Genomic DNA, 23,781 nt, shown 5'->3' on the forward strand with positions numbered 1-23,781 from the left:
GGTAAATCTGAGGAAACTTCTAAGAATATAGAACAAAGAGAGACAGAAATGAGAGTAAAGAAAAATGACAATAAGAATTTATCCAGGAGGCCCAATATCTATCTGATGTAGGTCCTAGAAAAATTTCAATCTATAGTGAAGGGGCTTCTAGAGTGCCCAGGTGAATAAATGGAAATGGTCCCAGGGACACACTATCATCGTATTTCAAAAGATCAAGAATAAACAGAAGATCCTAAAAGTTTTTGGGTTATGGACCAGAAAAAAAAACAGGACCCCAGTTTTTCATCAGCAACTGAATGCTAGAAAACTAAGCCATGCCATCAAAGTTCCGAGAGGCATATTCAGCCAAACCATCAATTCTGTGTGAAGAGAGAATAAAGATATTTAGAGAATGGGAGACTCAGAATTCTTAACTCTCAGTGTACTTTCTGGGAAGTAATTTGAAGATACACTTGTGATACGAAAGATATGTTTGGTCTTTATTCTGTTTCTGGCACAGAGCTCCCAAAACCCTCGGAATGTCCTAGGTGACGACAGTGTAAAGGTGTGTTTTGTTAATTGACTGAGGTGGCTTTTGGAAAGCACTTACGGATGGAGTTCTTGGCCAGGAGAACCAACCCTGTGATTAGAGGGTTGGAACTTTCAGTCCTGTCCTTCTCACTCCCACCAATCTCCAGGGAGGGAGAGGGGCTTGAGGTTGAATCAATTGCCAATAGCCAATGATTTAATCAACTGTGTTCATGTAATGAAGCCTCCAGAAAATCCCCAAAGGAGACAGTTCAGAGAGCTTCCAGGTTGGTGAACACGTGGACGTTTTTGGGGAGAGTGGTGTGCCTGGAGAGGGCCTGGAGGCTCCCTGCCCTTTCCGCGTACTTGGCCCTTTGCATCTCTCCCATCTGGCTGCTTCTGAGTTGTATCCTTTTATAATAATCTGGTAATCTAGTAAATAAAATGTTTCTCTGAGTTCCATAAGCCACTCTAGCAAATTAATCCAACCTGAGGAGGAGGTTACTGGAACTACTGATCTATGGCTGATTGGTCAGAAACACAGATGACAAATGGCATCTGAAGTGGTGTGTTGGGGGGGGCAGTTCTGTTAGGACTGAGCCCTTAACCTGTGGGATCTGATGCTATCTCCAGGTAGATAGTGTCAGAACTGAGTTGAATTGTAGGACACCCAGCTCATGTCAGAGAATTGTTTGTTGGTGATGTGTGGAAAAATACACACACACACATTGGAAATTGTCTCAGAACACTTTTTCACTCTATGAAAATGAGAGCGTAAACCTAGAAATATGGCATCCAAGAAAGTGATAAATCTAATCCAGGAGAGCAGAGAAGGTAGGTCCTGAGATGATAACTTTGCAACTGGAATAGAGCAAACCTCAGATTCTGGAAGATCTCTGTGGGGAAAAAAAAAGAAAGTTGAAAGCTTTCCAGTAGCTCTCAACACTTCTCATATCATGGCACAAATAAAAAATGGTAAAATATATATCAGGCACACTTAAGTAAATGGAGGAAGCTGCATGCCCCTGGAAACCTAACTCTGTATGTTCTGTGAGCCCTGGGTCTCCTTGGCTGACCTGACGGCTGAGGGGTCGAGAACCTGGCTGACCTGGAACTCATTCATGAAATCAGTTGTTGGGAAGTTCTGAATTACACAGCGTGGTTAAAAGCTTAGAATAACTTGATAATGTGATAAGATAATTGGTGGCTTATTTAAAAAAGAGAGAGAGAGAGAATCCAATCAAACTTTTGACAGGAGTAATTTCTTTGGAGTGACATTGATTCATGGAGGAAAAAAAATATAATCTGGGCACACTATTTGCCTCTGAGGCAGAAAATATTTACACAGTCATAATATGATATTATTATTTATTGATTTTTACCTTCTAGAATCAACAAGGGTAAATCAAGGGAAAAGGTGTAAAATGTAAATATTCTCAATATTGACAATATTAAAAGCTGGAGTTTGAAAGGTAAAGAGAGGATGAGGACTGTGGAGGGAGGACTAATGACTTTATCATATGAATTTGGGAGCCGAGAGATACTGTTTATAAAGTGAGAGTCTTCTCTCGGATTTCTGCCATCTGCCCTCAGCTACTGAGTTCCCAACGAAATGGAATGTCAGGTCTTACACTCTTTCGGTGTCCTTGATTGAGGGAGAAGCAATATGAAAAGAAGTACCACCTCTAAGGCACCAAAGGGTGAAAATTAGAAGCAACTAAAAATGGCATTGGAAAACTACCAAGAAAGGAAAAGACATAAGAAAGATTTCATATTTCTGTTGCCAAATAAATTGCTGTTAGGAACTCAATAAATGCTAAATCCTGAGAGGTGGGGGAGGTAGAGAGAGAGAGAGAGATTGTGGTTTATTAAATAAGAAACAGAGGTTTAAAAATCCTATTCAAAGATGCAGGGAGGGACTATATAAGTAGGAGAGAGGTAGGGGAGATGGATAGTGATATAAAAATAGCTAAATCCTCATGATTCATGGCAGGAAGTCAATAGACAATGTCTAAATTTGATATATCAAGAAACTGCATCATTATCATATAATTTAGACAACCAGCAGAAGAAGTAAGAATTGAGGAAATTTCCCACTGTGTCCCCAGTACCTAGAACAGTGACTAGCTGATTGCATATGCTCAATAAATATCTGCTGAAAGAGTGAATTTGCTGAATAATGTGTAGGAATGGCAGAGGGGATGAGGGAATTCGACGCTGTTGCATACATTCATTATAAACCTATAGCAGTTCTATTTGCAAACAGAATTCAGATTTCTACTTCTCAGGGAATGTGATCCCATCTCTAACCAAGGGGTAAATCCTGATTAGTCTAATGAATCATGGTACTCCTACCTCTCTAATCGGTGATCGGATTAGAGGATGTCATGTGGCCCAGTTCTGTCCAATCAGATATGAAAGGAGGATTCTTTGCTTTCCTCTTCTTGCTCTCAAAATAGACATGTCTGAATATGATGCCTGGACTGACATAACTATCTCACCACCAAGAGGAAGAAACTAGACGGAGAAAAAAAGCAACATCACAGAACAGCTCAGGCATAGAAAGAACCTGAGTCCTTGATGACATCATTGAACTCTCAGTTGAACAACCCTATCTCAACACGTCTTGTAGGTGAGACAATAAATTTTCCTTTTTGTTCCAACTAGTTGAGTTGGGGGCTACTCTTATTTGTTCACAAAGTATAACAACAGGTGAAGATCTTTCTGTATTTTTTTATATCAGTAAACATACGCCTGTGTTAATGTTTATGAAAATAATAAAATAAAGCTGTACATAATTTCATCCAATTATAATAGAAAAATATTTTTTTAAATCTGCGTTTAAAGTGTTGTGCTCTCTAAATTTTGGTGGCCAAGTTTCAAGCCCAGTTATGCCCTCCTTTATTTCTACTCTGATTCTTGTCTTCCAAGACAAATTTTCCAAAAGCTCTTCCTCTCCAGTCTGATAAGCTCAGAAGTTTTACCACGATGAACTCTAGTTGAAAGGAGATACTTCTTCCTGGAAACAAAAAGGAAAGTAGAAAATATAGCTACATTACCTATTTAGTTTCCTTATCATGATATTTATTCTTTCAACAAAGTGTGAGACAAAGTCAATAGCTGAGAGGGAATGAAAGGAAATGAGTGCAAGATGTGAGGTGAAAGGAAAAGGCATAAAACAGTCATCTCAAGGACTAAAGGATATAAATTACAGATGCAAAAGGATTTTGAATGGGATATTTCCTACTATTTCAGAATTTCAGTTAGAACCCAAAAGCTGAGAGAAATTGAAGGGTCTTTGAGACACTTGTATGAAAGAGCTACAAAAAGATAGCAAATGGCCTAGTGAGCATCACGTTCTATAGCCTATATAAGCAGGGTCTAAGAATTCATGGAGAATTGTTTGGAAGAGAATTTAGAGGAAAGATGGAGTTTTGAATGATTAATTTTACTGCCTTCGACACAGACAGTAGAAAGTTGGTAGGGCCATGAGGGAGCCATTAGAAGGAGCTTCAAGAAAAAAAATTAGATCTACAGGTGCTTACGTCCTGCTTTCACCTGCTCATTATGAGAAGGCAAGAAAAGAGCTCAGAAGTAGAATCATCTTGAAGTGTGCTGATCTAGCAGACCAAGAATATGTGCTGTAAATTGTAGGATACAAGTCATTGCTATAGAGGGGAGTCAGATATGAATATTCTTATAGTATCTTTGCTTAAAGAGTTCTTTGCCTTTAAGCCTGAGAGGACTCCAGGTTTAAAAGGCTGTTGATGTACTGAACCTCTTGTCATGGTAGTGCTGGAGGTGGTGGGGTTCAGAAACTGAGATAGTGGGTCACAAGAGATTGCTGACTCTAATAGGGCAAAGAGTCCCTCTGCTGGGGGAGGTTGAGTCACTAAAGACAACAGAAGAGCCAGTATTTCAATCCCTGACCTGACAGAGGTTAATTGACAGACAAGAGAGAACATCCATTAGTCTCACCTGACTGAAAAGATCTTTTCCCCATTATCTCATTCATCTTTTGCTGATCTTGACCCTCCAAAAGCCAGAAGAAACAGAACAAGCTAGTGGGAGTCGGGGGAGGGGGAAGGTGGGGAATGAAAAAGCAAGGTGAGGAAACATTGAAAATGTAGACCGTGCTCTTCTCCTCCACTGAATATCCTCAAACCACGGGTCAAACCTGAGCTGGAGAAGAGGAGAAACTTTGAACTGAGTGATAAGTTCAAGTTGTAATTTAGACTGGACTACACGTTTTCTTTGGCCTGAGAATGTGTCTTGTTTATGACTGAAAGTGGTCAGAAAGCATAAATATGCCTGAGATGCCATCAGTGAGTGGGGAAGGGAACACGTCTTCACTAGGTTGGAAAGCAGGGGCTGGAGGAAAGCAAAGAAGTTTCCTGCTTTGTCCCTGTAGAAGAAAACCCATTCATTAAAGTTGCCGTACTTGGGGAGAGCACTGTAACAGGATTGTTAGACAGTATCCATCTTGGGTTTCTAGTTATGGATTTCAGGTGATGCCAGTCAGTTGCATTGTGACTTCCCCCCCCAAAATATTCTGCTCCTCCAGTATAGGCACAGAAGAAGTAAACAGTCAGGTTTAACCAAGGTTGGGATTTTGCTTATGAACACATAGGAAGCGAGTGAAGAAAAGTGAGCTGAGAATATTTTCAAGGAAGTGACTACAGTGAAGGATTTATGAATAGAATCCAAGTTGAGTGAGGAAAATAGAGATAGCAGGGGGATGGATAGTGAAAAGAGGGTGGAGTTATGGTGCAGAGACATTGACAAAGCAAGAACTGATACAGTTAGGAAAATACAGAAAGTAACTGGAAGAATAAGTTGTGGTGGTCCAAGAATGATTTGTTTGAAATGGAAACTTCAGAGGCAATACAACTTCTGATGATGACAAGATTTAGTATGAGGTTAGTAGGACGAAAATGTTGTAGAAAGTGAGGCAGTTAAGTAACTGAGGAGGTTAAAAGTGTAATTTTATGGATTGGTTAGAACTGGTTTGAGTTAATTTTAATTTTAAAAGAATTGGACCAACTTTTCAGTTTGATCTATGCTGAACCAATAGATCTATCAGTTTCTAAATGTATACCTCATTCTATGAGGCCAATATTACCCCAATACCAAAACCAGACAAGGACAATACAAAAAAGGAAAACCACAGATCAATATTGCTGATGAACATAGGTGCAAAAATCCTCAACAAAATATTAGGAAATTGAGTACAAAAATACATTAAAAGGATCATACACCATGATCAAGTGCGATTTATAGCAGAGATGCAGGGATGGTTCAACATCTGCAACTCAATCAGTGTGATACACCACATTAACAAAATGAAGAATAAAAATCACGTGATCGCCTCAATAGATGCAGAGAAAGCATTTGACAAGATCCAACATCCATTTGTGACAAAAACTTTCAATAAAATCGATATAGCAGAAAAGTACCTCAACATAATAAAGGCCATATATGACAAACCCACAGTAAACATCATACTCAAAAGAGAAAAACTGAAAGCCACTCCTCTGAAAACAGGAACAAGAAAAGGATGCCCACTCTTGCCACTCCTATTCAACATAGCACTGGGAGTTTTAGCCCGAGCAATTAGGCAAGAAAAAGAAATAAAAGGGATCCAAATTGGAAAGGAAGAAGTGAAACTCTCAAGATTTGCAGATGATATGATTCTATATATAGAAAACCCTAAATGTATATCTCACTGGTTTTATCCATTGTGAGCTAAATCTGAACCTGTTTTACCTAATTTAAAATTACTGACATTAAATTATGCAGTACATTAGTATGCAGTATTGTTTTTCACTTTGATTAGTAGCTTAGAAGATTAGATTGGATTTAGAGTGACTTATATTTACATTGACTTTATTTAGAAAATCTGTGCTAAAGTTAAGGAAATATCTCACCAGTTAGAGAATTTTTTTGAAGAAAACACATAAAGCTTTTATCAAAGTGGATCAACACATCATAAGGATGATAAAAATTACAGGAATCCATAGTGCTTTCTTCTCTTTCAAAATATGAAAATTGTCTTGTGGTTTGAATTTACCCCTGCAAGTTTTCACCACTTTTCTTAGTAGGAGAAACCCTCCTATTCAGACTTTTTATTTTATAAACCTTAAATCTCGTTTCTGAGTACTCATTTTGTCTATTTGATGCTAATGTTTCACAGTCACAGCCTACAAATTTGTGACTACCTTCACATAGGCAAAAAAAAAGTCCTCCTTATAACTAGATGAACATATTTGTAAATAGAGTGAAGCCTTGTCTACCAATGAAAACCTATTTCCATCAACACTCTGGTAATCGTTTACCATGTCAACGTTAAGTGAGTATGTGAAAGAGATTGAAAGGGATATAGTTGGAGTCCTGTTTTCTTCCCTTTTAGGGGAGTGGTCCACAGCTCTCTGACCATCCCAACTCTGATTGGTTTTTCACATGTATTCAAGCTGAACACTATGTTTTAAGATCCATATGCCCTTCCCTGTTAGTTATAGCCATATAATACAAGAATATCCTCTGTTTTATTCTACCATATCCATGAATATAGACTATCCAACAGTCATAAGTTATATAGACTAAAAATGAATTTGAGAACATATCAATTTGTTACAAAGATATTTAATATCCAGATGTTTCATTAATACATTATTAGCAGTATTACATAAACCAGTTTTTAAAGTATAGTTTTAGGATCCTACATCTGAATCACCTGGGATTATTTTCAAAGCGCAGTGTGCAGGATCAAACCACAGCCTAAGTGATTTAGACTTTCGGGGGGTGGGAGGGCTGGGTAGGCCTGGGGATCTACAATTTAAAGAAATTCCCCCAGATAGTCCTCAGACTCAGAGCTGTTTGAGAGCTGTCTTTAGGAATCAAGATAAAGTATCTTCATCTCAAATCAGGAAAACCAGGATTAAACTGCAGGATTTTTAAAAGTATATATATTTAAGTACAGACATGAACTCAAAATTAGATAAACAAAGGCTATTCAATCAATTGTCCCTTGTAGTAATGAAATGGGCTTATTTCTATAGGATTTATCAATGACCTATCTTTACAGACAAATTCAAATGGAGAGTGGAGAAAAGTTGGATAATTCAATCTCCCTCTCTCTCATTCTCTGTTCCAAACATCCAAACCCCATTACTTACTCTCAGAAATTTTGGGTCTGCGTCATCCAAAAGAATTTCCTCAATTCTGATTTTCCATTTCCCTATGTGAACTTTGGATCTTAAAGGAAAAAGAAAACAAAATTATTTCAGAGATTCCTTCCTGGCGAGAGGTGAAAGGTTGCATTGTAAGCTAGAATTCAAGTACACTTAAGGGCATTTTTTTCCTCTGAATACTTCCACTCAAATGATCCTCTTTGCCTCCTGTCTCCTCAGCTTTCCTATTGTAGTGTCTTCCTTTCCTCTTCTCAACCCAGATCTGTCCCTGACCCAGTGAAATCATGAGTATTTTAGCTTTTCATAAGGTCTTGACTTTTACAAGCACTTATCTTCCTGCCCAAGGTCACTCACGTCATTTTTAGTTTGCACATACCTGTTCTACTAGCACAGATTAGAATTTTGCTGGCTCCTTGAAATCCACTTTCTGTACTCCTAAGTGTTTGCCTTTCAGGACTTTTTAGCCTCATTTGTTTTCCCTCTGAGCCTGAGCAAAGTGGATCAACTATTGAGGAAGCATTTGTAGTTGCTGTGGAGATTTTTATTTGGTTCCCTATGCTTTTTTATTATTTTTTTGTGAGGAAGCTTGTCCCTGAGCTAACATCTGCCCCAATCTTCCTCTATTTTGCCTGTAGGATGGGGCCACAGCATGGTCTGACGAGCAGTGTGTAGGTCCAGGCTGCAATCTGAACTCACAAACCCCAGGCTGTTGAAGCAGAGCCCATGAACTCAACCATTGCACCACTGGACCAGCCCCTCCCTATGTTTTTTAGAGAGGAGTCATTCAGCTTTTCAATCTTTCTTTTTTCAGGAAGATTGGCCCTGAGCTAACATCTGTTGCCAATCTTCCTTTCTTTTTTTTTTTTCCTCCTCAAAGCCCCAGGACATAGTTGTATTTGTAGGTCATTCTAGTTCTTCCATTTGGGATGCTGCCACAGCATAACTTGATGAGCGAAGCGTAGGTCTGTGCCCAGGATCTGAACTGGCAAACCCCGGGCTGCTGAAACAGAGTGTGTGAACTTAACCACTGGGCCCTGGGCCAGCCCCTCAATCTTTTTATTTAGACAACTGCTACAGAAAGAAATGGCTGAACAATTAACTTTAGAAATTGGCTCATCAGAAAACGGAAAGACTCAATGGCTACCTATACCATCTAAAACAACTTGCTTTCCCTGCAAAATCTGTGTGTGTGTGTGCGTGTGTGTGTGTGTGTGTGTGTATGCACATGTATTTGCAAACATGAGAAAAGAGAGGGATAGTGTGACAGTGAGAGAGAGAAGATATCTGCTTCATGTAAAGCACCATGATAATTGCCATGGGATACACAATGATAATTTAAAAACTACATGTACTTTCAGAGGTGTTTCCAATACAACTTTGAAGGCAGGTATGTCCACAGACAATGAGGAAGCTGGAGAAGCAGGCTTGAGTGGAACTCCTGAGTGGAGGTTTCCATGCACAGCAGTGTGGAAAGAGCCAAGGGTTTTGGGGCAAATTGAGCTGATTTCAAATCTCAGCTCAGCTCTTCTATGACCTTGGGGAAGTGGTAAACATTTGCTGAGCCTCGGTTTCTATGTCTCTAGAGGAGAGCAGCACCTAGCTCCCGGGGTTTCTATAAGGAATAGAGCTAAAAGTAGGTAATGTGCCTAGTGCATGGTAGGGGCTTAATAAATAGGAGTTGTTATTATTGAAATAGCCAGCAGCTGCAAGTCTGCAATTTGAGCTCTCTGCCACTGTACCTGGAATGCAAAGTCAACAGTTTCTGCATCCAGATGCAAACCTATCTTCATTTCAAGAAATTGGCTCCAAATCAGAATGTAGTTTTTAGGGCAGGGGTCAACTTTCAATGCTGTCTAAGCAGTGTGGGCCATGTTAGAGACTTTGAGGTCAGCAAGGAATGTGAAAACAAGCATTCTAAAAAGCAACTAAAAAGTCTATAGTTTAAAATCAAACGAGAGGCTTGAGCACAAGGTTCTTTTGGCATCTAGATACTTCATCCATACTCGGAAAACACTGCGCTTTATTTAAAGGATAGATCTGTATGTGCTGCTGTAAATGAATGTCCATGACATACTTGATACTGGCCCTGATATCGGTTTCCCCACGTTAAACCCAGCATATATGGGGCTAAAACCAAAGCACTCATTCCCTGTTTACTCCCTGGCTTTCTGGCTCCAGAATCCACTATCCTCCCTGGAGACAGACACCACGAAGCACAAGCACCTGGATTTGTTATCTCCTCCCAGCCAAGGAGATACAGGCTGGTGGGAAAGCTGCTGACCAGCAAGGTCACGGGCTCCCTCCTGTCTGCAAGTAGTCTCAAGGCCAAACACAAGCTGATGGGAAAGCTCCAACCAGCAAGGCCATATGCTCTCCCTCCCCTGCCTAAAACCCCAAATAAAAACCTTTCCTTTTAGCTTTTCAGAGAGTTTAGGATTTCAGTGTTAGCTGCCCTTTCTCCCTGCTCAGAGCTGTGGAATAATAAAATTCCTACTTTCTTCCACTACACCTGGTGTCAGAGATTGGCTTGCTGTGCAAGGGGTGAGCAAACTCACTTCAGGTTCTATCTCATACTGATGTGTGAAAAATTATAATGAACGCCTGAGGTTTCCATTTTACAAATCTGTTTTCTCAGCCTCTAGTAATGAAAATATACTTTGTCTGGAGACCATCCCTCCCCTTTGTCAATCAAGGTGTCCTGGCCAAGAGGAAACCTTGTAACTCAACCTAAGCAATCTGATACTTTCCTGGGAGTTTGACTCTCAAATGATATTTACATAGCATGCAAAGGGACGGAGCTGATACATGCTTATGACAGAGCCCTGAAGAGATTGCACCAGTTTCTGCTACCATGATGCCCAGGAGTACTCTGATTCCTGTCCTTTTCAAAGATCTTAATCCAGCTCTTCAACCTTTCTTTCAATTCTTCCTTAAGGAAGAAATATGCTTCAGTACAGATCTAATCCCTTAAGACTTTTTCTAGAGCCAGCCCTGATGGCCCAGCAGTTAATGTTCAGTGTGCTCTATTTTGGTGGCCCGGATTCAGTTCCCAGGTGTGGAATCACACCACTTGTCTGTCAGTAGTCAAGCTGTGGCAGCAGCTCACATAGAAGAACCAGAAGAACTTACAACTATCCACAACTGTGTACTGGGGCTTTGGGAGGGAAAAAGGAAGGAAAAAAGAGGAAGATTGGCAACAGATGTTAGCTTAGGGTGAATCTCCTGCTGCCGCTGCTGCAAAAAATATTTTTTCTAAGAAATTATTTTCCTTTTAAGTTAACCAGAGTAGATTTCTGTTGCTTTCAAACAAAAAACCCTAAAACACAGTGACAAAGTAACAAACATTGTGTTTGTTTTTGTATGTATATTTTTAATTCACTTACTTTACAAATTTTTGGACTAAAATTTACTTACATGTATTATTTTTATAAACAAAAAGCACTAATAAGTCAAAAAGAAATTTAGCTAACCAGAATGTCCTCTGAGACGGAAATAAGCTTAACTTGAATCTTCTTTGCGAGGTAGGAGCAGTTTTCACTGGGAAGTCGGGGGCAGCATTTAGAGCCAACTGTCCCAAGGCACCTGAGGGAAGTGGGGAGCAGTACTGAGAGGGGAGAAAGTGCTGCAGTGGCGAGCCTCTGGGTACCAGCTACACCATGTTTAATTATTATTGAGGTCTGATGAGGCCAACAGATCAAGAGACAACTGCCATTGAAAAGATAGCTGTTATACTCCAGATCCCAAGAGGAGAAGGCATACCACACTGTGGGAGCCACATGGGGAAGAACTGGGGTGATCAGGAGGCAGAGAGAGGGGGAACACTGAGGGTAAGAGCCCTTATTGTGGTTTTCATTGGAAAGGCACACTTACAGTTGAGTTGCTTGCTATCTCTAGGAATTGGCAAACCCTGGGAGGGGCAGTCCCTTCAGGGTCAGTGAGGCCCCAGATATAAAAGTATCAGAATAGGGAAAATAAAAGACATGGTTAATATACCTTACAATCTAGATAAGGCTCTTGAACTCCTGCCCCTTCCATCATCCATGGAAGTTAGAAACCCTTCCTGGGAGTTCTGTAAATTTTCAAGAGAGCTAACATTTCCCTCTTGGAGTAATTTTGATCCCTGGGATTCTGTGTTTTTGCATGTTGCTCCTGCTCTATACCATTTAACCCCAAGGTAGCATGCAGTTCTCTCTTCAGTTTCCAGTTTGAGGCGGGAGGGGGGCGGGGAGGGGGGTGGAATCACATTAAACATGCTTTTGGAAACAGTAATCTTTACTCAGGTGGGTGAAGGTGGGTGCAAAAGTGGACCACATCATCTTGGATCTACCATCTTGCTGACTCCTCTTCTCTCTTCCTCCTCCTCCTTGCCAGATTGCCCTCCACAACTCCAAATGTTTCATCTTCTCTTGTACAAAGCAATTTTTTTTCCTATGAGTTTTTGCTCTAGTGAGCACTGGGTCCCATACATTCACTTCTACAGACCAAAGTAGATTTTCACGGTGTATTTCCAAAAGAAGACAGTTTCTCTTGCTAAGATGAGTTCTGGTACCACCTGTTAGGAATAAATTTTCTCCACCTCTCAGATTTATATGTAACATAGAGCAGGAAATGAAGCTTTATGAAGGAGATATATATGGTGTCCACAGGGACTAAGCAAGAGGAAGAGACCCAGGGATTTTAAGAACAGAGAAAGAATCTACCAGAGAATTGTCTTAGCCAGAGAACTTCCATGACTGCATAATCCTTTGCTGAATGAATCAACAAATATTTATTGGGTGCTGACTATAAGCCAAGAGGCAATCAGCTACATGTTGGGAAATTTAGAGATAAATAGGACACAACTTGAGGAGTAAAATGTCCAGGAGGAGAGAGAGATACATAAATAGATAACCAGAAGACAGTGCTGCAATGGAGGACTATATAAAGCTGGAGTGTTTTGTACACATAAGCCCAGGCCTATGCCAAATATTTGGGGCCTAGGAAGAGCACAAGTGGAGGCCCATGTAGCCTATGTCTAAATATTTAAAAGATAAAAATCAAGCTAACAGACTGCTAAATAAAATATGTTCTACTCTTTTACTATGAGAAATAGACTTCCTAAAACCTGAAAGACCAGATATGAGTTTGGAATTCTCAGAGTTCTGAGACCACGGTAGTGCAGGTTCTTCCCTCCTTTTCCTCCTCTGATTCCTTCCCACACTTGCTCACGTGCATGTAAACACCCAGGCCACGTACATAAGTTCCAGCCACCGCCTCCACAAACAGCTGTCCCTTGGTTACCACTTAGTCTACAGTGTAACCCAGGGGTGCCATTTTTTCCATTGGAGCAAAGACTAAGGGAATAGACACACCCAGACTCTAAAAGTAGGGTCAAGGCCATTTAGACAGGATTTCTAGGGTCCTAGATATCAGAGTATGTTCCAGAAGAGGGTACATCTTTGGATGGGCCCACACCCTTGGTTTTAGGGACCCTTTAGCCTATAGTATGAGGCACAGCCAGACAAGGGCTACTGAGAGGCTTTCTGAAGCATGGTCACCCTCTGGCTTGGGTCAAAATGCAATATTGCTTAAGCTATTTCATCATATTTTTCTCGAGATGAATCATCCTAAAATGCAGCATTTCAGCTTTGGATGCACAGGTTTTGTGCAAGGGTAGGACAAATGTGTTCATTTGATTTTCAGTCCCTACCTGATGGATCCTTGAAGAAATATTATTTCTGGACTCGTGAAGCATTACAATCCTATTTTTCAAAGGCTATATAGGCAAATAAGCTATCTCCAGGGAAAGGAAAATAGGAAGAAATTTTTTTTTGCTGCAAATCCCACTTTAGAGTCTAAGTATAATAGGGCCATCTTCAAAGACAAAGGACTATGTGTTTTCAAGCATTTCTTTCAATCAGACGTTTTCCTATCAACTGGCTGTTTTCATTTACTATCACCTGTGGGCCAGGCTAGTCCTGGATTGGTTTTCATCAGGGTCACAAGGGAATAGAGCTCAGGCTGAGCCAAAGCAATGCGATTCCTTCCCTACAGGTGTGCTGCGTCTGCCCTCCTGCCTACCTTGTTTTCACCTAAATTCCTGGTTGTGCCTGACTTTCTGCTTATTTTTAAGTCTTTCTTTTTATTCTTCTCTCTCAGTGTCTACAGATCTTCCAGTTGTTCATCAACTCCAGGCCACTTGCCATACTTCGTTCTCTGGTATTTATGTCCTCCAAGTCTCCGTTGGCTCCCATGCCTGACACATTGCTGTCCTGGCACCCAAGTTTCTTGTGGTTTGTGATGACCTAAAGCAATCTCATTCCCCTACCCAGTTCCCTGACCTAAAGCTACCCACATATTGACTAGTAGTGGGAGCAAACAAATGTCATGCCTTGAAGTGAAATCCCCTCCTCCAGTCTTAACTCTGCCGTATCACAGTAGTAGGAAGGAGAGGATTTTATCTCTGAGTTACTTGGCTGCCTCTTTTCCAATAACCTTTTCTTCCACTCAACCCCAAGAAACCCATCTCCACCTCATAATACTGTGGACATCCATGTTATGTGAGACTGCTCTATCTCCAAATCATGAATTTAGGCATATCACCTTCGACCATGACATCATAGTTCCAACTATTCCCACTTTGGACTTATCCGAACCTCTGCTCTATTGATCCCTATGTGCTAAGCAATCCTTCAGACTGTTAATTTCTTCACTTCCCTTGTTATCCAGTCTATAAGCCTTAATCCTTCATTTAAGAACCACTCTCATTAATCCCCAAACTCCTTTATGCCTTTGTATTTTGTCACATCCAACCTGGGATCAACCCTGCTTTTGGGCTTTCTCTCCAGTAACACTTATGCATCTCATAATTGCTGGAGAAAAACAGAGCAAATTGTTATCACTATAAATCTATAATCTCTAAGCTCAGTGAGCCCACCAATCCTCAACACTGCCCACCAATCCTATCAATTTCTCCTTGCCAACTCACCCTCTCACTTCTCCATTTTCCTCAAAACTGTGATGATGCCTGCACAGCCTGCCTCTCCAATGTGTGACCAACCATCTTCCTTCCTTCCCTCACAGAGAAAATTGAAGCTATAAGAAAAAATTCCTTCAATTTTTAGTTACCAGTTCTAGAAACCTACCAATTGTCCTCAGGATAATGACCAATACACTGACGCAGCCTGCCTTTCATCCCACAGCCCCATGATCTTTATGCTTCAGTCACACTGGCCTTCTTTTGGGTCCTCTAACGTCCTGTTTGAAACTTCCATGATGATAAGAATCATTCAAGTTATGTGATAAATTAAAATTTCCAAGCCCACTAGATAATACTTTAAGGCGAAGAACCTAGAAAGTGGTCATCTTAACAAGAGCTTCAGGTCAACCATACTATCAGGAAAGACTGGGAAAAACACACCATGATCTCTCCTTCCATAGGGCTTTTCAAGTGCTTTTCACTCTCCCTGGAAACCTCTTCTTTCCTTTCTCCCACTTTCCCTCTTCCCACCACACCAGATTTACTCTTGGTCATCTTCTAACTTTCTTCTCAAGCATCTCATCAGCAGGAAAGCCTTTCTTCACAAGCCCTCCACCCCGTGCATGCACGCGTGCACGTGCGCGTGCACACGCACACACACACACACACAAAGTTTAAGTTTCCTTTGTCATATGCTCTCATAGGACCAAATTCCTTCCCTTCATGACACTCATCCCAGCCTAATGTCTCACTCTCATGGTGTGATTATTTGGTCATTGTCCCTCTCCCTACACGACTGTGATGTGAGGTGCCATGTCTGCTGTTATTCGTCGTTGTTTCTACAATATCGAGGCAGTAACCTGATACATTACAATCCCCCAATAATAATTAGTACTTGAATGAATGAATGCGGAGTGAATTAATGAATGAGTTGGCTCTGAAAATTGACAAGAGATGTTGGAGATTAACAAATTACAAACTTGACAGAGAGTTATCTACTCTCTACTTGGATATTTTTTAGTGTTGGGCAGTCTGTTCCATCATTGGATAGTGTTAGAAAGTTCATTTGTTTATTGAATTCAAATCTGCCCCCTTGTAACTTCCCACCAATACTTACAGTTCAGACTTGTTGGAAATATGATCAGTCTGTTTCCTCTTAATGATATTTCCTTCCAATATCTGAATACTTTTAGCATGTGTCCCCTGTGTCTTTTCTCCTCCAACATAAACACATTTGCTTCAACAGTTCTTGATTTGAGACAGTTCTCAGACTTAACTATCCCCTCCCCAGTTACAGTACACTCTAAATAAATACAGAAACAAGATAGAAACAACAGCCATGAAGAGCTCACGTCTTCAGAAGAGTAGCTTTAAGTCATTACTTGAGAAAATGAGGCTGTTTCCTTCCTTCTGTCGCGTACAGTTTAAATTACAAAGTCATTGAACCACCAACTGCAATATCTCCAGGAAGGATTGTACCTACAAGGCAATGAATCCACAGGACACATGGGATTTATTGCAAGTACTTTTATTGGAGCAATTTGTTGACAAATGCCCAAGAAGGAGAACAGAGTGATCAGTAATAATAAAACCTTATGGAGATCATTTCCCCAAATGCTATCTGGGAGAGGAACTGAGCCAAGATTTCTTAACCAAAGGTACGTTTTCTGTACCTTTCCACTAGTAGTTTTTATATGTCATTTCTGGAGAAATTTCAGATGTTTCAAATCTAAATCTAAATCGAAGCTGTGATTTATAAAAATAGCAAAGGATTTCTATTTATCTCTATTCACTAATCCTAGCCAGCAGCAGAAAAGAATTGGAGTTTAAATCCTATTACTCTCTCATAGCCCCATCCCCCAGGCCACAATGTCAAGTTGATACAATTACTTCTGGGATGAGCGAGGAGGCTGTCACATTGACCAACTGTTTCCAAAGGATACGGTTTGGTTTTCCAGGTTAAGATGATTACATGTCCCTCTAATAGCTGGAAACCTTCCCAAGGGTCACTCTTACAGGTTTCTCTGAAAACCAGAAGCAGAAGGACCATGTCATTGCTTGGCTTTGGGCCCAGGAGGCCAAGTGCCACTTAAGAGAAAGTGTTGAGAGCTACTTAGTGTATTTTAAGACAGTGACGCTACTAATGTATAGTAAAATATGACAATAAATGACAGCCTGCAATTTGGACAAAACCAAATTGCTCATTGGGTCAGGACAATGCAAGACAATACTGACTCAGTGTTTTTAAAATGAGACAGTTAGGGACAGAGCTGGGGCACTGGTGATAGGAATGAAAAGGAGAGGATTTATAAGAAAAAGAATCCACAATCAGAATTGACAAAAATTGGAATTGTACCATACTCTAACAAACTTCATACTGCCCCACACCCAGCATTTCTATCTATCTAGAAAATTTTAAACACTTACATAATTAAAAAGTAAAAACTAAATAAAAAGTCATTCTCAAAGAGATCTCACTTTTATCCCAATTCTATTCCTCTATACCTACCCACTTCCCATAATCATTTTCATTAGTTTCTGGTTTATACTTCTGGGGTAACTTCTTACAAAAAAACCATATATGTATAATTTATATTTCACTTACTATAACCTGGAAATCACTCTTTATCGGTTCACAGACATCTTCCTCATTCTTTTTCACAACTTCATAGTACTACACTGTGTTAATGTACCGTAGTTTATTCAATAAGTCTCTTAAGAATGGACGCTTAGGTTGTTTCCAATATTTTGTTTATATAAATAATGCCACAGTGATGAATCTTCTGCATGTGTTTCTGTTTTTCATGTTTGTAGAGTGCATCTTCTGGGTAAAATTCCCAGAAGAGAAAGTGCTTTGTAAAAGGACAAATGCCTATGAAGTTGTGTTAGGTATTGCTCAGTTTTTCTCCACGGGGCTGTACCACTTTGCACTTAGGAGAGGAGATGGTTTAGAACGGCTGAGTGTGGGAGGACCGAGTGTGGGGGGAAGGCAGGGGTGGAGAAGGAGAACTCTTTTCTAAAGTCCCTACAATCCTCCTTTCCCTGTCCAGACTTGCTCTGTGATTATGTCTCTATTGTCAAGAACGTTTTTCCCTAAATTTGCTGTTTTACATTCAGGAAGATACTGATAACTAGATTTGAAAAGTTGGTGACCTCACCTCTGTTCCATACTCCCAGGATTCTTCTCTTCAGCTGCAGCCTCTTCCCAGGTGAGGCCAATACAGGCATGAGGAAGAGCTCCTTAGAGCCCTCGCCATTATCAACACCTATGCTTACTGGCCAGTTACTATGTGCCACACACTGTGCTAAGCCACCTTGTTTGCACTCCAGACTCCAACCTTTCTCATCTTCTCAAGGACCTTCCTTCTCTCAGTTCCTTCCTCTATGTTCTATAACATCGCTTTCTGCACCAGCACCCTGCCCCCCAACCCCCGCCCACAGCATATCAACATTGTATAAGACCTTCCATCTTTAAAAGGGAAAATAAACCCTCCTTGAGTCCTCATCTCTCTCAAGTTAATGCCTATTGTTTGCTCCCTTCTTAGCCCAGCTTTTCAGAAGTGTTATCTTCACTTCCTTGTCTCCCATTGCATAACTCAATCCATTCGAGAATGTCTTTCTCCTCCAATATTTCAATCTTCTCTTGTTTAAAATGACCAGCAAACCATGTTGCCTATTCCCGTGGATGTTTTTGTCTCATCTCCATTACCCTTTGGCAACTTTCAACACTGCTGACCCCCTCATTTTTGAACTGTTCTTTTTTAGTAGCTTCTAACATAATAATGTCTTTATTCCTTCTTCCTTCTTTGACTATTTTGGGCACTTTTTCCTATGGGACCTGCTCTTATGACCTCCAAGTAGTGTAGTTCCTTAGGACTCAGAACTAAGCCATTTTATTGTCTCTCCTCTCTCTAGTGATCTCATCTATTCTTGTGGCCTTTTCTGATGATGCCCATGTGTACTTTTCTCCAGCCCAGGCCTCTTCCCTGAGCTTCAGACTCACATATCTTACTAAAGACCTGAAGGCTCCACTTTGTCACTTTACTAACATCTCAATCAACATGGCATGTCCAAAATGGAACTCCTGATACCCTTCCCTAAACACATGTCCCCAACACTAGGGGGCTCTTAATTTTGCTATTTTCTTAAATTCCTACATCCAATTCATTAGCAAATTCTGATTATTCTATTTTAAAAATGTTTCCCACTCCCCCTGCCTCCACCGTAGGCCATGTGCCATGATCTTTTTTCTGAATTACTTGCAACACGCTATTGACTGATCATCCCTCTTTTACTCCTGCCCCTCAATTCATGCTGCACCAAATTGCTAGAACGAGGTTCTAAACATAAATCAGGTCAAGTTACTGCTCTTATCCCACCATTCCTACCAAGAAGCCTTCAGTAGCTTTTAATTGAACTTGGAATAACCAAACTCTTAAGGTGCTTGAATGTCTGGCCTTTGAATATTTCTCCAACAGTCAGCTCACCCTACTACTACCAGCTATGTTGACTTTCTTTCTGTTACTCAGATGCTCTTAGGTTCTTCTCTTCCATTCCACACAGTTAGTTTCTTTTTTTCCTTTAAGATTCAGCTTAAATGTCACTTTTATAAGGAAGCCTTCCCTGAGCTCCTTGTAAGGGACATAGCTCCTACCTTATTATTGTCTCACTTTCACGTTTGTTTCATTCATAACCCTTGTTGCTGTTTTCTGGGGCTTTTTGGCCACCTGCCTCCACTGTAGGAATATTTTCTTAAGTATGTCCAGCACCTACCACATTGCCTGACAGATGGTAGGCACTCAATAATCCTTTTTCAATAAGCGAATGAATTAATGTGTGACTATAAACTCCATGAGAGCAGGGACCATTTTTGTGTGTCCACTCCAGTGTCCTCATTACCTAGCACAAGAGTGAAACAATCAATATGTACTGAATTGATGCTTTAACCCCTATCTTATAGCCGAGAAAACTGAAGATTAGCGAGTTCAAGCAATTTCCCCCCGATCACGCAGGCAGTAAAGAGGCAGAGGCAGCACTTAACCTGTCACATTTGACGACTCAATTCTTGAAGTACCAGTGTTGAAAGGGGCTTTGGAGATTATCTTATCCAATTTTACAAACGAAGAAAATGGAGCTCAGGATGGTGAAATGACACAGCCAACTCATCTCTTTTGACTATACTGTAGGGCCAGCTCTGTGACTAGCTAGCCTGATAAGCTTAGTTAAATTACCTGTCTGTCCTTCATTTTCCTTTTCTGTAAAAGGGGTCAGAGGGTCTCGATGGCATTATTTAAGCCTCCCTGGATTTAGGCATCCTTGCCAGCACAGAATGTCTGACCCTTCCTTTCTCAGGTTGCTCCTGCCTCCTCCCCTTGCTGTTTCTCTCTTATTTCAAGACTGGGAGAAAATTTAGTTTCATTACATGCACTTTGTTCTGTACTCCAATAAAGCCATTAGAAGAAAAAGTTAAAAAAATCACAAAGTTTCCCAATCTTTGTATACCTTAGGAAGAACAAGAGTGCCACTGAAGAAGCCCCCTAAAGGAAAGACAAAAGTTATATCTTCAGCTCCCAGCCATAGTTGAAAAAAGTATGTCTATAATAGTCATTCTGAAGAAATATCATTATCAATCCCTGTAATGAGGCCATAAATTGGAAAAGGGTAAAATAATGTTCACAGCAATAACTGAATATAAAATTCCTTGGTGTGTATGCAAGAAAATTAATAACCCCACATTTCGGTGGTTTTAGCTTTATTTTAACTGCTGGTGAAGATAGACTTATACTGCAATGAGACAAACCATTCTTATTTACACTCAAAATGTCAAATCCCATTTGCACTCAAAATGCCATCACCTTGCATAACTCTACCACCTTAACCTGCACAGAAAATAAAAGCTAAAAGCAGAATATGAGACCTGGAATATTAAATCCACTCTTTTCTTTGCAGCCTTGATCAAACGTTCTGATTTGCTACAACCATTCCAAGATGGAAGTGTTTTGAATTCTAAAATAGCTTAGCACCAAATGTGTCATAATTATCTGAAACTATATTTAGAATGATGAAATTTGCCATGAAATCTGAAATATGCCTCAAATGTCAGTCTTATTTTTAATTACTATGCCAATCCACCTTTGCAATAATCAAGTTTTACAGTTTCCCAGTGCTGGATAACTTAGACGCTGTTTGTGTGCGTTTTTTCTAAATCTCACAATTATGATAATGTAGTTCTCCCACAGATCCTTCCGTCTCCTACAGACTGTCAGAGGAAATCTGATTTCATCACAGTGGTATATTTGTCTATAAAGCCCAATGATGTGAAATGAAATGTCTTGTCATACTGGTCACAAAATCATTTTAACACCATCACATCCTCATGATCTGATATTTGTTGTATGAGGGCATACGCTATAGTGCTTTAGTCAACCCGTTTCTTTTTACTTAAACTCTAGGGTAATGGAAATGGAAGCCCCAGATTTAAAAGAAATACGTCTTTTATTTTTTACAGTGGATACGGAGTTTTAAAACATTAATCAAACATAAAAAGCATCACTCGTTTCACACTCCTTTTTAGGTCTCTTCTGTGTTTTCAATTGAATTTTTGAATATTTAACATTTGATAGAAAAAAGAAAGTCATATGGAGCCCTAAATTGTAATAATCCTGTTCCTTCTCAAATTGCACTGTGTGAACAGAAAGCTTATCTGCTGATATTGACTTTCCTACCTTTACAGACTCATTTGGTAAGAGAGAGACAGCAATTTGCTGGAAGTTTCACACACATACATGTGAATTGAACTGGTACTTGAGAATTTTCTGCCATTGCAAATAGTAAGATAGTTGTAGACCAAATAAAGTTGCCAGGAAAAACAAGTAAAGTATACAATTGAGAGTATTTAAAAACTTTTTTTAGCAACTTGACAAACTTTATGTCTGTTTCACCTATAAACCTTAGGCTTGTGTTTTGCATACATATATATATATATATATATATATATAATTTTTTTTGAGGAAGATTAGCCCTGAGCTAACATCCACCTTCAATCCTCCTCTTTTTGTTGAGGAAGATTGGCCCTGAGCTAACATCTGTGCCCATCTTCCTCTACTTTATATGTGGGACGCCTGCCACAGCATGGCTTGACAAACAGTGCATATGTTGGAGCCTGGGATCTGAACCAGTGAACCCTGGGCCATGGGCTGCCAAAGTGGAGCCTGAGAACCCAACCACCATGCCACCGGGCTGGCCCCTGTATTTTGTGTATTTTTGTTTATTTCAGCTTAGTAGTAATTTATTTTTATTGTACTTTAAAAAGATATTCCTTGACAGTTTGGAAATTCAAAAACTGCTACTTCCTTAGTGATGGTTTGAAAATCATTGTAGACGAATGTCTTAGTTTCCTTATAACAAAGAACCATGTCATTAGGAATAGAGACTACAAACAAATCCAAAAAGCCTTTAGTGTATGTGGGGAGCCGTTGGTGTATGTTGTTCGGGTAAATGATACTCACTTGGTTCTTGCTCAATTGGACTGAAATGGAACATGCTAACTTTGGACTCAAATCTCCCAAGCCATCATAGCATTGTCAAGAACCGAAATTCCAATCATTTCGTAACGGTTCTCAGGATTATAAGGCTGGACAGCATCGTTCTGTTCCTAGGTCACGATGTGCGCTTCACATCTCTCCTTGGACATGGCTGAATATCTGTTCACTCTTTATTACCTTTAAGAAGAAGATAACACAATCTTTATTATACGAGTGTAGTAGTGTTTAAAAGCACCCCATTGGGGGCTTATGCTTATAAATTTATCTATCAATCAATATCCAATGCAGTCTTATAAGTGCCAGATAAGACACTAGATGGGAAAACCTTACCCTCATGGAGCTTGCACTCTAATGGAGAAGACAAATACTAAGCAAGCATTTATGTAAATAAATTTAAGGTTAAAACTGTGATAAATGCCATGCAACAAAGGGAAATAATGCTATGAAATTTACAGCAGAGGGAGTCTGACCTAGTTTAAGGGATTGGGAAAGACTTGCCCAGAGGATAGTTTTTTAGCTGGGATCCAAGGATGACTAGGAAAGCAGCGAAGAGGAGCAGGGAGAGCAGTCCAGGCAGAGGAAAACTAGGTCACTTCTTCTTGCTGCCAGAGCCTGTTTTATTGTGTATGCATTCACTTCTCAACAGAAAACACTGGCCCCGCATAATTATATTTGAAGAATTAAAATCTTGCTCTTAGGTTCTACATATTCCCTGAACATTTTTTGGATATTTCCCCCATCAACGTCCATCCAGCTCTGAAATTCTGTTTTCTAGCAGTGCTATACAAGCAAGTGTGGACATGACCAGAATATTTCTTCAACCTACACAGCTGCTAAGACATGTGCTCCCACAAACCCTCTTTGCCCCGTGTTCGGTTGCTGCCTCTCAAATCCCCTCCAATAGGATTGCTAACGTGCTGTGAAGTTCAGCCTGGCAGTTCCCACCTCCCTGGTTCCCGCTCCATTTGTCCTGGGTGGGACTGATTCCTAGATACAGGGTGCACCATATCACCCAGGCTCAGCCAGCTGAACAGTGTACTTTTCTGATCCATTGTGATAGGTTTTTATGAGAACCAATCAAAAAATGAACTCTTTCAATATAGTAGAAAAAAGAATAATTGATGGAGAGAAACAATTTTTGATTGCATTGTTTCAATCCTCAATACAGACTTTCTTTTTTTCTTAATTGAAATATATTTGACATATAACATGGTGACAATTTAAGATGTACAACATGTTGATTTGATACATTTATATATTGCAATATGATTGCCATTGTAGTGATAATTAGCACTTCTATCATACCACATAATGATCATATCTTTTTGGTGGTTGGAATAAAGATCTAGTCTCTTAACAAGTTGGATTTTTGTAATATAATACTGTTGTCTATACTCACTATACTGTGCATTAGATCTCTAGGACTTATTTGCTGCTTATCGCAAGTTTGTACCCTTAATCAACATCTGTCCTATACTCCCTCCCTTCCCCAGATAACCACCATTTTACTCTCTGTTTTCACAAGTTTGGCTTTTTAAGATTCCAAATATAAGTGATATCATACAGTATTTGTCTTTCTCTG

The 23,781-nt window shown here is 40.0% G+C and overlaps 1 long non-coding RNA gene across 1 annotated transcript in view; it reads right to left on the minus strand.

The window, feature by feature from the left end:
• Positions 1-458: 458 nt before the first annotated feature.
• The window catches only part of LOC103540681 (uncharacterized), a 314,942-nt gene continuing 291,619 nt past the window's right edge, over positions 459-23,781 (minus strand). The window contains exons 3-6 of the long non-coding RNA XR_011531695.1: positions 22,164-22,376; positions 7,683-7,761; positions 2,863-3,024; positions 459-1,403 (exon numbers count right to left, since the gene is read on the minus strand). This is a non-coding gene — a long non-coding RNA (uncharacterized lncRNA). The remainder of the gene's footprint in view (positions 1,404-2,862; positions 3,025-7,682; positions 7,762-22,163; positions 22,377-23,781) is intronic.

Source organism: Equus przewalskii, chromosome 22 (genome assembly GCF_037783145.1).
Source record: "Equus przewalskii isolate Varuska chromosome 22, EquPr2, whole genome shotgun sequence".
Lineage (NCBI taxonomy): Eukaryota > Metazoa > Chordata > Mammalia > Perissodactyla > Equidae > Equus > Equus przewalskii.